The sequence below is a fragment of the Myodes glareolus genome, chromosome 2, assembly GCF_982192425.1.
Source record: "Myodes glareolus chromosome 2, mMyoGla1.1, whole genome shotgun sequence".
Lineage (NCBI taxonomy): Eukaryota > Metazoa > Chordata > Mammalia > Rodentia > Cricetidae > Myodes > Myodes glareolus.
This window is the reverse complement of record NC_142027.1, coordinates 52,069,374-52,082,703: the sequence shown is the minus strand read 5'-3', so window position 1 is coordinate 52,082,703 and position 13,330 is coordinate 52,069,374. Positions and strand designations below refer to the sequence as shown.

The window sequence follows — 13,330 nt, the reverse complement described above, 5'->3', positions numbered from 1 at the left end:
CCAACAATAGCTAGAAGAGGGCTAAAGAGCAGATATCGGGGGAACCTCAAGTTAAGGCTGAGAAGGGAAAACACAGAGGAGCGTTTAGGATGCAGAAAGTAAAAAGCTACTAAGGCCCGAAATGGCAGAAATACTGCAAGCCCAAGAGAATACCAGAAAGCCACCAAAATTACTAGTTCCACCATCCCAGAAACTATACTACTGACACCCTATACTCAGAGCTGTAGCACAAACTGATAGATTCTAGAAGGCTGGCACTTAAAGTCTAAGCTGGAATGCTAGGGATAGAGGGGACCAGCATCTGAAGTTCTCAGTTCCTGGCAGGAAAGGAGCTACAGCTTGCCTATTTGTGATTGATATCCACATAGAGCTAAAGAGCCCACATCCCACTGACAACACACCTATCCAGAGACCCAAAGGTTCGGAAACAATTTTAGAAGTTAGTAGACTTTTTTGACAAGAACATGACCATTTGAGTCAAGGAGAGCTGGACTCGAGTACAGTTCTAAATGTGTGACCAAGTGTAAAGTTAGATTTGATAATGTGCTTACCAAATGGGAACTGAACAACGAATCTAATCACGTTCACATCGTAGAGTGATTGGAAGAGTAATCACTGATGTTTCCATATAGCTCCAAGGCTGGGAGTTAATGTTTATCTTTAGTGACATTTTGGGACTTCCCACTGTTATGGGTTGAGTGAACGCTATACTCCCGGATCTCTCATTTTGCTCTCCCATTCAGACTTCTGACTCTCTGTGTTGTAGTTCTAGGCTTTCTTTCACAAACCTTCTCTCTGAGCCTCTGCCATTCCTGTTGTGCCTCACTCTCCATCTTGAAAGGAGGCAGTTCATTCCTATGTCCACAAGACCTACCTCTTAGCTCTTGAAGTCAGCAAAAAGAATTAACAATCAAAAGGCAACACACACATTCTCTCTCTCTCTCTCCTCTCTTTCTCTCTCTGTCTCTCTGTCTCTGTCTCTGTCTCTCTCTCTCTGTCTCTCTCTCTCTGTCTCTCTCTCTCTCTCTCTCTCTCTCACACACACACACACACAGAGCGCCCTAAATGGTATCATTCACAAGGCAGCTAAAGGTGAGGACGAGGAAGAGACAAGATAGATGAAATGACTTGAGAATATTATTGGAAATAAAGCCTAGTGATCTGAGGAGTGAGAAAAGGTAACTGGAGAAGTATATGTTGAAATAATCAAATTCCTGTGTTCTTTATGCAGCTTTTTATGTGACATCTCAAAGTACTGTGACTACACTCTGAGGGTACAACCTAGGCCCTCAGATTTCAACATGGTCACCCATTGGCCTCTTATAAAACCCAGATGAAGGGTGAGTGATTTCAACTGGTTTTAAATCTGGTGAAGTTCTTGAAAAACGTAGGCCATAATCCATATCTACAACAAAACTAAAGAATATATTACTTGTCTAGGGAACCTCTGAAGTTGATGGCAAAGTAATGAAGAAAAAGCAATTTGGGGTTATTTGGACTTTCCGCTGGTTTCAGTACAGGCTGATATTATTTCATAAACTTTAAAATAACAAAATATTTCTTTAAATGATTCGTTAAAGTGTTTCAAAGTTGTGGTGTGTGGTTAAGAGCACTGATTGCTCTACTAGAGGACCTGGGTTTGGTTCCCAGCACCCACTGGGCATCTCACAACTGTCTGTCACTGTAGTTCCAGCAAATCTGATACCCTCTTCTCACCTCTGCTGGCACCACACACGCACATGTGGTTCTCATGCATGTATCCATATAGGAAAAACACTCATACACATAAACACAAATAAATAAATCTTTTCAAAGTTTATTGTATAAAAGGAAAAGGAAGAGAGGGGTGAGGGGAGAAAGAGGAGGATGGACGGGGTGAAAGAAACAGCAGTGATACTGCATAAACTGTCTGTGCTCTGAATCAATTCCTCTGTTGACCTCTAAGCCTGAATGTGATGACTGAAGATGTAGGGGTCTTCAGAAAGTGATTAGATAATGAGGGAAGGTATCTCATAAATGGACTAAGGGAGGTTGGAAAAAAACGGAACCATTAAATACTAGATTCACTATCAAAATGACGAAAAGAAGACAAAGGGCTCTTGAGTGAGACCACAATGATGACGCCCTCTTTGAAAAACAACCTCTCACCAACAGTCAATTTATGGCTCCTTGGCTTTGGGTGGCTCAATTTCCAGGACTGTGATCAATAAATTTCTGTTGCTTTAAAATGTCATAGTCTAATGTGCTTTGTTTTATCTGCTGGGAAAACTAAGACAATCTTTGGCATAAGAATCTGGACCCAAGGCAAGAACTAGATGGCACTTGAGGTTTGAAGGAAACTGGGAGGAAAGAGTGGGGACAAGTTTGGTGATTGTGAAAAGCAGGCTAGATCTTTTCATAACACTGCCAAACTTTCATATACATCCCCACTACAACCACCAACACAACGCACCCTATGTACACATTTGTCTGCCACTGAAAAGTTCCTAGTTGCCTCCTCTGGTCTAATTGTCATGGAATGTTACCTTGTTCTGAAAGAAGCTCTGTGAGAAACATCAGTTCAGATAGCTGTTCTCAGAAAAGTCTAGAGCAAACTAAGACCTCAGTTTCTTTTTGGGGCTTAAAAACGTAATTAATGAGGTGATTAATACACACAACTTTGTAATTTAAAGTTTATGCTTTGCAATATTTAGATTAAAAAGGCTATCTTGCGTGGATAAATCTCCAGTTTCCAGTTAGATAAGCAGTTATATTCAAAACATGAGGAAACTTGGACTTTCAGCTTTGATGCCACCCACATCACATTGACTACAAAGAACACATCCACTTTCCCAAACAAGGGTCTATTCCCCCACAGCCAGACATTACTCAGGGAGAGTGTTCTTGGAACTCACAGCTCTAAATGGGAGTCCCCACCAAATCTCTCCGGTCAGAGCTCTAGGAACCCCACAGAAGAGGAGGTGGAAAGCGTGTAGGAGCCAGAGGGGATGGAGGACACCAAGAGAACAAGGCCTTCCGTATCAACTAAGTAAACCTCACATGAGTTCACAGAGACTGAATCAGCAAGCACAGTGCCTACATGGGTCTGCACCAGGTCCCTCTGTGTATGCATGATAGCTTTTAGTTTAGTTTTGTGTAGGATTCCTGAGTGTGTGAATGACTGGACCTCTGACACTTGTGCCTCTTCTTGGAGTTCATTTTCTGTTGGGTTTTCTTTATCCAGCCTCAATGTGATGGTTTTGTTTCATCTTATTGTATTTTATTTTCTTATGTTTGGTTGTTATCTCTTAGAAGCCTGTACTTTTCTAATGAGACACAAAAAGGGAGTAGATCTGGATGGGAAGTGAGATGGGAGGAACTGGGAGGAGTAGAGGGAGGGGAACCTGTAATCAGGATATGTTATATGAGAAGAGAATCTATTTTCAATAAAAGAAAAAAAAAGAAGGTCCTATTTCAACCACATCTACTTCTCAGTTCTCCTAAAATTGGGCAAGGAATGAGTATGTGGTTCCTTTGCCTGGCCTGCTCTCAACCAGCTTGGAGCTGGACAGCTGAGCTCAAGCCACAGAAGGCTCCTCTAACTCTCCTCAACTGGGTTGTCTGCTATGCTCTTGTGTCTCATCACCATTGGAACCTCACAGAGTATAGGAGAGAGATCAGAGGTGTTTGTGGGGGTGACTTGGAAGACCTCCTGTGAGGTCAGTTCAGAAGTAAGTTTGATAAGAAGTAGCAGCAGTCTTGGGGGCTCTTCTGACAATGAGTCACCCCCACCTTTGCCAGGTTCCCTACCCTCCCTCCTATGGAGCTAACAGCAGACTCAGTCTTGTTCTTTGAGCCATCTTCCTCCTGTCCTGACCCCCTCTCCAGTCACAACACTGTCCTAAATATGTTCATATACCAGGCCGTATTTGAATCACCCCATCTAAAAGCTCCCCTCAAGGAACCGTCTTCCATTACCCCTGAAAACCTCATTTTGCAGGCATTAATTTCAACGTTGGTCTGCCTTATAGATAACTTAGTTGCTAGCATAAAAGAAGCTGCTAGAAGGTAAATAATCATCAGTTTCCTGATCTAGAAGATTCATGAGCTATTCTCTTTGTGAGAGTCCCTTGAGTGGAATACTTAAGATTTCTGTTCGGTCGTATTTCAATAAGAAGATTTTAAATACTCCCATTCTTACTGTCATCTATTCTCCAAAGACAATTTTTTTCATCTGCCTCCAAAACTAGAAACAAAAAAATGGATGGTACCTAAAAAATGTTACCATAGGACATTGATTTCAATATTAATGACCTTTCTGTAGAAATGGAAAAGTCCAGTAATAAGGTAATGAAATATAAATTTTCAGGCTCAAATTCTGCTCCTAGGTCAGCTATATTAAATGACTGATTAAACGTTAACAAGTCATTGGCTGCTTAGTCTCAGTTTATATAATTATAAAATGTACTTTCTTGCACTTGCCCTCTTAATAACTCTTTCTGGGAAATTGTAATGTGCGAGGTGACTATAAAATGGATTTACAAGGAGCTTTCTGCTTCCACCCATGTGGTTTGCTGTGACACAGGAAGCCTGGTATCAGATCTTTGTGTCTATTTGTGCAGTAGAAATAGAAAATCTTTTTCTATTATGGCAAATCATTGTTTTTAATTTTCTCTTCCTTCTCAGCCTGAATTCCTACGCAGTTTCAGAGATCCCGTTTCATGTCTTTCAGTCCATCAGGCACCAGGTTTGATTCATGAGGTCAGTTCTCAACCCTGGCCACATGGAAGACCAGTTACTCACTGTGCACCCTGCAGTGCACAGAGTCATAACCAACAGGAAGCAGCAGTGGACCAGTAGGAAGGCCATGATTAAGGAGGAACAGGAATTGGTCTGTTTGAGATAGCAAAGATTTCTCAGAGAAAAAAACCTAATCAGGACCCATTATAGTACAAGCTACAAAAGATGCTCTCCCTTTGAATGCACACTTTGAAGCAACTTGCTCAGAAATTGACCAGTCAATCAAGGAAGAATGATAAGTGGCCTTCCTGTGCTAGAGAGGTGTGGGGTTCCCACCGTGACCCGAAAGCTAATGTGAAGGTTTGACGCTTCTCTATGATATAATATGTATGATATTGATGTGATGTGTTATGATATGATATGATATGATATGTTCAGAAAACCAACTTTGGGCCATGTCAACTCTAACTTGAATCATAAGTTATGCAGCTTTGTGGCTGTATGACCTTGGCCCCTTTGAATGTCACCTGTTTATCTAAAAATGTGCTGGTAGGTTTCTGGTGAAATTAATGAGAGAGGACATAAAAAGCATTTATCACTGTGGTTGGCACATGGCAAACACACATTAATTGGCACACAGTAAATAGTTCCCCTTACCACTACGTTTTTAAATTAGATTTACAGGCGACCACTATAGTTTGGATGCCCTGCTCAAAGATCATGCAGAAATCTTATCTGTATTACAAGGTATTAAGAGATGGGACCGACTGGGATCTTTAAGACATCATTGTACTGTAAGGACTCTGCTCTCATGAATGGATTAGTCCGTTTATGAGTTATCAGCTACCTTGAGACTGGTATGAAAGTCAGTTTGTCCCCATTTCTTGTAGATGTGCCTGGCTGTTCATATGATGTCCTGTGACATCTCACTACTCTGCAGAGTCTCCAACAGCAAGAAAAGACCTCAGCAAGTATTATCTCTCAACACTGACCAACTCAACCTTCAGGTACATGAGCAGGCAAGGCTTTTATTCCACTATGTAGTATTTAGGTACAACAATAGAAAACTAAGGCAGACTATCATTGATTTGGACTGACCTCCTTAACTTAGCTCTAATGAGTGAACTCTAAATGAGCCTCTAAGGGTGAAACCTGGCCTCTTTGTTTATAAGATCTCTGGGCATTTAGAAGAGAGGCTATTGCCAGTTCCCTAAACAAGCCAGCATGAGGGAGTTCCCTTTGCTCTAACCCTGACAAGCAAAGTTACCTAATATAAATTGATTTTAACAAATCTATTGTTGTTTAATATTCCTGTTCAAGTTCCCTGACAAAATCCAACTCTTCTGTTGGATCATCAGAGAGCCTTTGCATTTTATAGATATGAGGGTACCCAATTAATACATCATTAACAGAATTCCATTATGTTTTTATACTAATTTTTTAATTAAAAACTGATTTTTAAAGTTCTGGTGTGTTTTATTTACATCTGTTAGTTATGACGGTGATCTGTTCCTGGTCTAAGGTCTGGACTGCCCACTACTAAGAAGCCAAGTCTGAAGTTGAGAGTTGGGGAGATGTGACTGCTCCTGTTTTACGAGCACTCCATCTCTGATGTGTCAGGGCTCAAAGGGACTGTGAAGGAAAGGAGAAGATAGAAGAGAGGAGATAAGGGAGGGGAGGGGAGATAACTTCATGAGGTCATTGGCCATTTGGCATTAAAAAGTGTGTTATTGAATTATTCCTTGGAACCCATGTAGTCACATTAGCCATGAATGAATTTTACATGAAGAACAACCATTTGCAGGTATGTGAACAATAAACATACTTGATCAACATTCATCTTTTTAGATGTGCAGTCAGAAAAGATCAAGAGGTGTTTATTTATGGCCAAGCATATTGTTCAAAAGTGTAAACAATGCTAAGTGTTGTGGTCAGCTGCCTCTAGAAAAACAAGATGTGTAAATAAATAATATTTTCCAATGCTTGCAATGATGCTCTATAGCAAACAACTCTAGAAGATGTTATTATCACCCTTGTTTGGGTGGCTCGTCCTACACTGCTAGAACAGTGCCTCTGTTTCTGGGAAACCAGTGGCTGCCTGGCCCATTACTGTGCTATGCTGCAAAGGTGATCTGCTGGTAATATGAAGGTTGCTTCCTTTCCCAACTTTTTTTCTTCTCACCTATGGAATGGGATGAAATGACTTTAACACTTCAAAGTAAAGCAAAACACCAGGGAGCATGCATGTAGCTAAAAGATTCTGCTCCCCAGATGGAGCCTCAAGGAAGGGAATGAGAGTGAATGTGTCTCCCCTGATCCTCCCGAAAGGCTAGACAAAGCTTTGGCTCTAATAGTACGGAGGCAACTGTGTGGGGAGGGGGTCATGAATGTCGGGAGAACTGAGCAGAATCAAGCAGTGCCTTAATTCCAGGCATTCAGTTATCTCCCTTCTAGGTAAGACACCTTCTTGCTTTATTTCTTTGTGCTTTATGTATGTCTGTTTCATCCTGGCTCCCACTTGTGACAGTTCATGAGGACTCACTAATGGGCTGGGTGCCTCTGCATAAGTACTACATTTAAAACACTATGATGCTGTATTCTCTCTCTCTCTCTCTCTCTCTCTCTCTCTCTCTCTCTCTCTCTCTCTTTCTCTCTCGTGTGTGTCCACATGTGCCACATCATCAGAGCCAGATTGCCTGTCATTGTGACCCACTTTCCAGTTGTATAAACTCAGTCTATTTACTCAGCATTACCAGTTTTCAGTGCCTTCATTTCTAAAACAATGTTCAGGAGGATATCTACTTCAAGTATTGAGGATATGCAAAATACTTAAAACATAAATATCTAGTAGGTGTTAGCTAGCCTAAGTACCACTGTCACGGCTACTATTCCCTTGTGTGAGCTGCAGTGACCAACCCTGTATATATTTCTTTATTGACTATTCCTGAGCTCTTCTGAGGTGTAGACTACAGAGAGGAGTTGCTAGGTCACAGGGTGTAGGCTCTCATAATTTCACCATGTACTGCCAATTTTCTCTCCAGAATGACTACACAGTCTAAGTTCACATCATCAGTTCTGGAGGATTCCGGGAAATGTTTTCTCAGCCATTGAGAGCACAGATTTTAATAAGTCTCCTCTCAATTTCCACTGACATCATCTGTCTGGGAGACTTTTGTCTAAGTTGGGTGGAGACACAGCTTCCTGACATGATGCCAATGTAACAGCATGTGCCATTATGTACCCTAGAGCCCAGAGTCTTGCAAGGTTCATCAAAAGGAGTAATTTTCACCCTGAGATAGGGCACATGACCCAGAGCACTTCCTCGGAATTTCTGACTCACTCTGTAGGAGGTCATGACCCTCCAGCTCCTTGGGGATCCTGAGTAAGAATTTCTACTTCTGGCAGTTACTGCCTTTGCTGGATGATATCTGCTCAGGATACCAGGCAGAGAAGTATTGTGAACAAGAGAGTTCTGCAGAGGGTTAGGGATCTGAGGATCCAGAAGCTGTTAATGGGAAAAGATGGAGCAGGAGAGACGCATGAGTCTTTCCCTTTCTAAGGTTTTTTATCATGGTTAGCAATTTTACCACGGTTTAACGAATAATATAAGTGAGAGGGTTTGTGTGAGTCTTTGAACTCAGTAACATTTTCCCTGGAAGGTAGTACACCATCATTACCTGTGAGGGTTCTAGGTTCAAAGCCTATTTGTATTAGAGGATGTCAGCACCTAAGCAATAGACACTAAAGGACTTGGGCATATGATAAATGTTTAGTATCCAAGTCTGATGAATGTTTGATGAGGTTTTAAGATGTGCCTTGGGCTCCCAGGAACAGTAGCTCCAGAGGAGACTCTGGGCGCTCTGAGATGTACCAGTTATATCCAGTCTGACACTCATACCATCATAAATATGCTAAAAATGCCAGGCTTAGTAAACAGGCCTGCAATCCCTGCTTCTTGGAAGGCTTGGACCGGAGGATTGCAAATTCAAAGCCTGCCTAGGTAGCAGTAAATCAAAACCCTATTTTGTAACTTATTTTGAATTTTATTGAATTAACTTGAATTTTATTGAGAAAACTTAAAAGAAAACAGGGTGCATATAACCTAGTGATAATATACCAGACCAGCCTGTGCAAGGCCCCAAAATTCAATCCCTGTATCACGAATGATAGCAATAATTTTCTTAATGTTAAGTGTTGTAGGAGGCTGCTTGTTCATCCTGGCCACCAAGAACTGAAATAACCACACAGAAACTGTATTAATTAAATCATGACTTGGTCCATTATAGCTCTAGCTTCTTATTGGCTAACTCTTACATATTAATATAACCCATTTCTATTAATCTGTGTATCACCACGTGGTTGTGGTATACAGGCTAAAGTCCTGGCATCTGCCTCCGGTGGGGCTACACGACTTCTCTCTGACTCTGCCTTCTTTCTCCCAGCATTCAGTTTAGCCTTCCCACTGCTGCCCCAGCCCCCCTCTGCACAGGCCCAAGACAGTTTCTTTATTAACCAATGGTATTCACAGCATACCAAGGGGAATCCCACATCAGCTAAATATAAGAGCTGTTAAGAATCTAAGATCTAGGTCTAGAATTCAATAAGTCCAAAAGGGCTCTTTATTGACATATAAGTCAGTAAAATTATGTAGGCCGTATGTCTTTCTCTGAGAATTTTATCGAATCTTAAAGCAGAAAGTAAATAAAGTGTCTATTCTCTACCCACCACTGAGCTGTTCCTCACATACGGTGAGTTTTTGCTTTAAAAAAAAAACCAAGCACAGTGATTTTGGTTGTTCTAACATTATTAGAAATAAAAATCCACTGAGATGCATGAAGGTGTAGAAAGCTCAGGGATCCAGAAGCAGAGAAGGAAGCCCTGAACCTGAAAAGAGACAGACTGCTGTTGTGAGTGGCAGTCATGGGATGCATCTTGGCTTGTGTGTGCTTCCGTGCTGGAATCTGGAGACTGCTTGCTACAGACTCAAGGTTCTTAATGGAACAGAAGATCCTCAGGGAAGTTTAAATTGTCATGTATATTGATGACTTTTCTCATTGCTCTAAACAAATGCCTGAGAAGAAGCTACTTAAGTGGTGAGAGGGTTCTTTTGGCTTACAGTTAGAGGGGGATACAGTCCATCTTGACTGAGAAGGCATGGGGGAAGGTGGCTTTGGGGCGGCAGACGTTGTGTGGCTCGTTAGCATCTTAGTAGAGACTGAGAGGAAGATGAGTCGAACGCCCTAGAGCAGTGCTTCTCATCCTTCCTAATACTATGATACTTTAATTCAGTTCCTCATGCTGCGCTGACCCCCACAACCATAAAAGTATTTAGTTTCTACTTCAAAACTGTAATTTTGCTATTGTCATGAATCATAACGTAAATATCTGCTATGCAGGATAGCTGACGTGACCCCTGTGAAAGGGTCATTCAACCCCCACAGGGTCCATGACCCACAGGTTGAGAAACACCGATCTACTGGCTTTCTCTGCTTTCTTTGTATGCTCATTCCAAAACCCAGACTCATGAAAGGGTGCCATCCATATTCACAATATTCAAGGATATTCTCACTTTCATTAAAAATTTGAGAGACCTTCACAGATACATCCAGAAATGTATCTCCTGGGTGACTCTAAATCCAATTAAGTTGGCAATGCAAATCAACCCTCAAACTTGCGAACAGATTGTTCAGTATTAAATACTGCCTATCTTTCTTGTTACTCTTTTCTTTTGAGACAGGGTCTGTATTAGTTATTCAAGCTGACCACAAACTTTAATCCACCTCCTCAGCTGGTGGAGTTATAGGTGTGTACCACAACAGCTGGCATCGTATTACTTTTTCTTCTTAGTAAAATTTTTTAAGGACCAATCCAGCTATACCCAGTAGGTTCTCAGAATGCATCTTTTGGTGAGTGAGTAGTTAGGAGGAAACAGGGATTTTTACTCTTCTCATATTTCACCAATATTGTAACCTTCTTTATTTTCTCATACAATCTATTTTTATAATGCAACTAATAGCTAAGATAAAAGGCATGCTGGAACCTGATATTTTTAAACCCTTTGCTGGAGGTTCTGGAGACTTTGCAGAAGGATGGCAGCATAGGATGTGAAGAGTCTGCAGCCAAACCACTAGCTGATTCAACAGAATGAGAAGCTATGGCCTTGGGATTGGTGTTGAGAAGTAGAGCAGCCTGGGGAACATTGATGCTTACAATAAACCTTTAGGAGGCAAGGCAAGATGCTGCTCTGTTCAAAAAGGGTAAATTAAATAGGGAGCTCCCAGTAGAGTGACAATGTTGAAGATAATGCTGGAGGTAGGGTTTGGGGTGGGTGGGATTAGCTATACAAGGGTGGAAAAGGCTATGATCAGTAAAATAACAAGAAGCTGAGGTTTCAAACCTGACTCTAGAGTTGGAAAGGTTCTGGTACAGTTTTTCCTCATAGACTCTTTCTTTTCATCCAGTTCCATCCCATGGCACTCAAGGCTGACAGTTCGGAAGTTTGACCTTCCTACTTAGGCACCAAGTTGATTACAGTAAATGTCCCTGTCTGGATTTTCTGGAGCTGAGCCTTGATGGACACAAGTCACCACAGCCTCTAAATGAGATGCTCTCAATCTCCATCCAAAGTTTTCCCTTGCTTCAGAGGAGACAGGACTAAGAAGACACTTTTAAGCCAGTCTCTGCCTATCACCTTGGAGTTGACTCCACTAACTATAGCCTACAATCTACTTCTGATTTTGTCTCTCAGTTCTAAACACTAAGTTTCAATCAACTCAAAACCTTTTATGGAATTCTGCTGTGAACCAGTCCCTCTTGACTGAAAACAAAGTTAAGAATAAGGTATTGATCCTGGCTTCGTGGAGATTATAGCCAAGGGAGAGACTGCGCCTAGTGCATAGACACTTTCAGTAAGATAACAGATGCTGGGATGGGGAAATGGAAGCACGTAGGAGGAGCGCTAACTGAAACTGTGGGTGAGAGGGTGGGTGGGACAGGAAGACCTCCTTGGGGAAGTGAGAGCAAGCCCTGATGCAAAGAACAAGTGGGAGTGGACTGAGCAGACGTCTGTGGTACAGGCGTGCGATGATGTTGCCAGGAAGGAGCAGAAGCCCACGTCACAGAGATCAAAGAAGACAGGGCACATTCAAGGGTCTAGACATGATATGGTTGGAGCCACGGAGGGTGTTCCACTTAATTTTCTGTGAACTGGAACAAGCTACTTGACTTCTTTGATACATCCATCACTTGCCAAAACAGAAGGCAAGTTTTATTAATAGTTCTCTATTACTCCATAGAGTTTTAAGGGGTAAATGAGGTGACAGAGTGAAGGACCTTGGCTTAGCATCTGTCTTGTGGCAGATGTTCAGTAAAGCTGTATATTCCAAGATAACTGATGATTAATTGAATCTTGCAGGTTCAAAGACACCATAGCAATTACTTGCTTTCTTCATTCTCAATCATGTTTACTCTAACTGCTCCTTGTATTTTCACGTAGGGGTTTCACTTTGTATTTCTTTGTGAGTCCCATCTTAGCTGTTTCCCTTCAGTGGGGACAGTAGTATATTTATAGTTCATCTATTCTACTCAATTATTTGGTAGGATTTATGCCCCAAATCCATTAGCTAAGGCTGATAGAATTCTGGCTTCTCACGGAGGGTAGGGACCTGGAAGTGAAATACATATTGATATTAGAAGCCTTTCTCTTCCTCATGCCAGGTTTCCATGAGCCTACTGGATCCCATATGCTGCCTTAGCAAACCCAACCTCAGTGTGCAGAGTCCAGTGTCTTCACCTGGAGCTCCCTTCACTTTAGAGCATCTCTGTCATAGCACCCCAGGTTGACAGGTAGGATTTACCCTTAATTTGGAAGTGCTGTATCTGCCTATGAGGTTTGTCATTTCTGTAGAGACTTGGCTACTCTAATGTCCCTCACAGTAAGGACAAGGGATAAGACTTCTTTGCATGCCCATCACAAGGGACAGGTTCATCACAGTGCATTAAAGGAAGCAACAATCACACTGGACATCTCCCTCCCAGGGAGCCTGCCCCAAGCCTTCATATTCTGCTCTATCTCTTTCTTTACAGGGTTTCAGCAGACCTTTCCCCTACAGACCTGTGATCTGATGCTCATCTTATCTCAGAACTAGAAGTTCATCATGTTTATTTTGTTGTCATTCAACCTCAGGTTAACAGGAAGCTGGCAAGTCCTTCTCAGGAGAAGCTTCTTCCTATGTCTCGAGTCTTCCAGGTCCTTTTTGTCACCTAAGACATGTCTGATATGTATCTATGGACAAATATGCTCTTCATTCATTGAATACAATGGTTTTGATTAATCTTTTACAATGCCCCTATTTACAGAAACCAGAGCCATACAAATGAACTCTACTTCTGCCATGTTTCTGAGGAAGTCTAATGTATTGCTACTTCCTCTGGAGCCCTTGGATTCTTACTGAAGGATGGTTTTTCACAAAGATAAATCCATTGAATACAGTGTCCTACTTCCTGCTCTGATGTCTATCATATTTACTCTCTTTTGTGCTTAGATTCATAGTGACTCTGGAGCCAAGAATCAGTTAGAGTTCAAGAACAGAACCCGTACCAATTCTCCTAC

General features: G+C 41.7%; 1 long non-coding RNA gene across 3 annotated transcripts in view; it reads left to right on the top strand.

The window, feature by feature from the left end:
- The window catches only part of LOC125392819 (uncharacterized), a 60,128-nt gene that overhangs the window by 37,340 nt on the left and 9,458 nt on the right, over positions 1-13,330 (top strand). For all 3 annotated transcript variants that reach the window (XR_015735139.1, XR_015735138.1, XR_015735140.1), the window contains exons 6-8: positions 1,232-1,340; positions 4,666-4,740; positions 5,610-5,726. This is a non-coding gene — a long non-coding RNA (uncharacterized LOC125392819). The remainder of the gene's footprint in view (positions 1-1,231; positions 1,341-4,665; positions 4,741-5,609; positions 5,727-13,330) is intronic.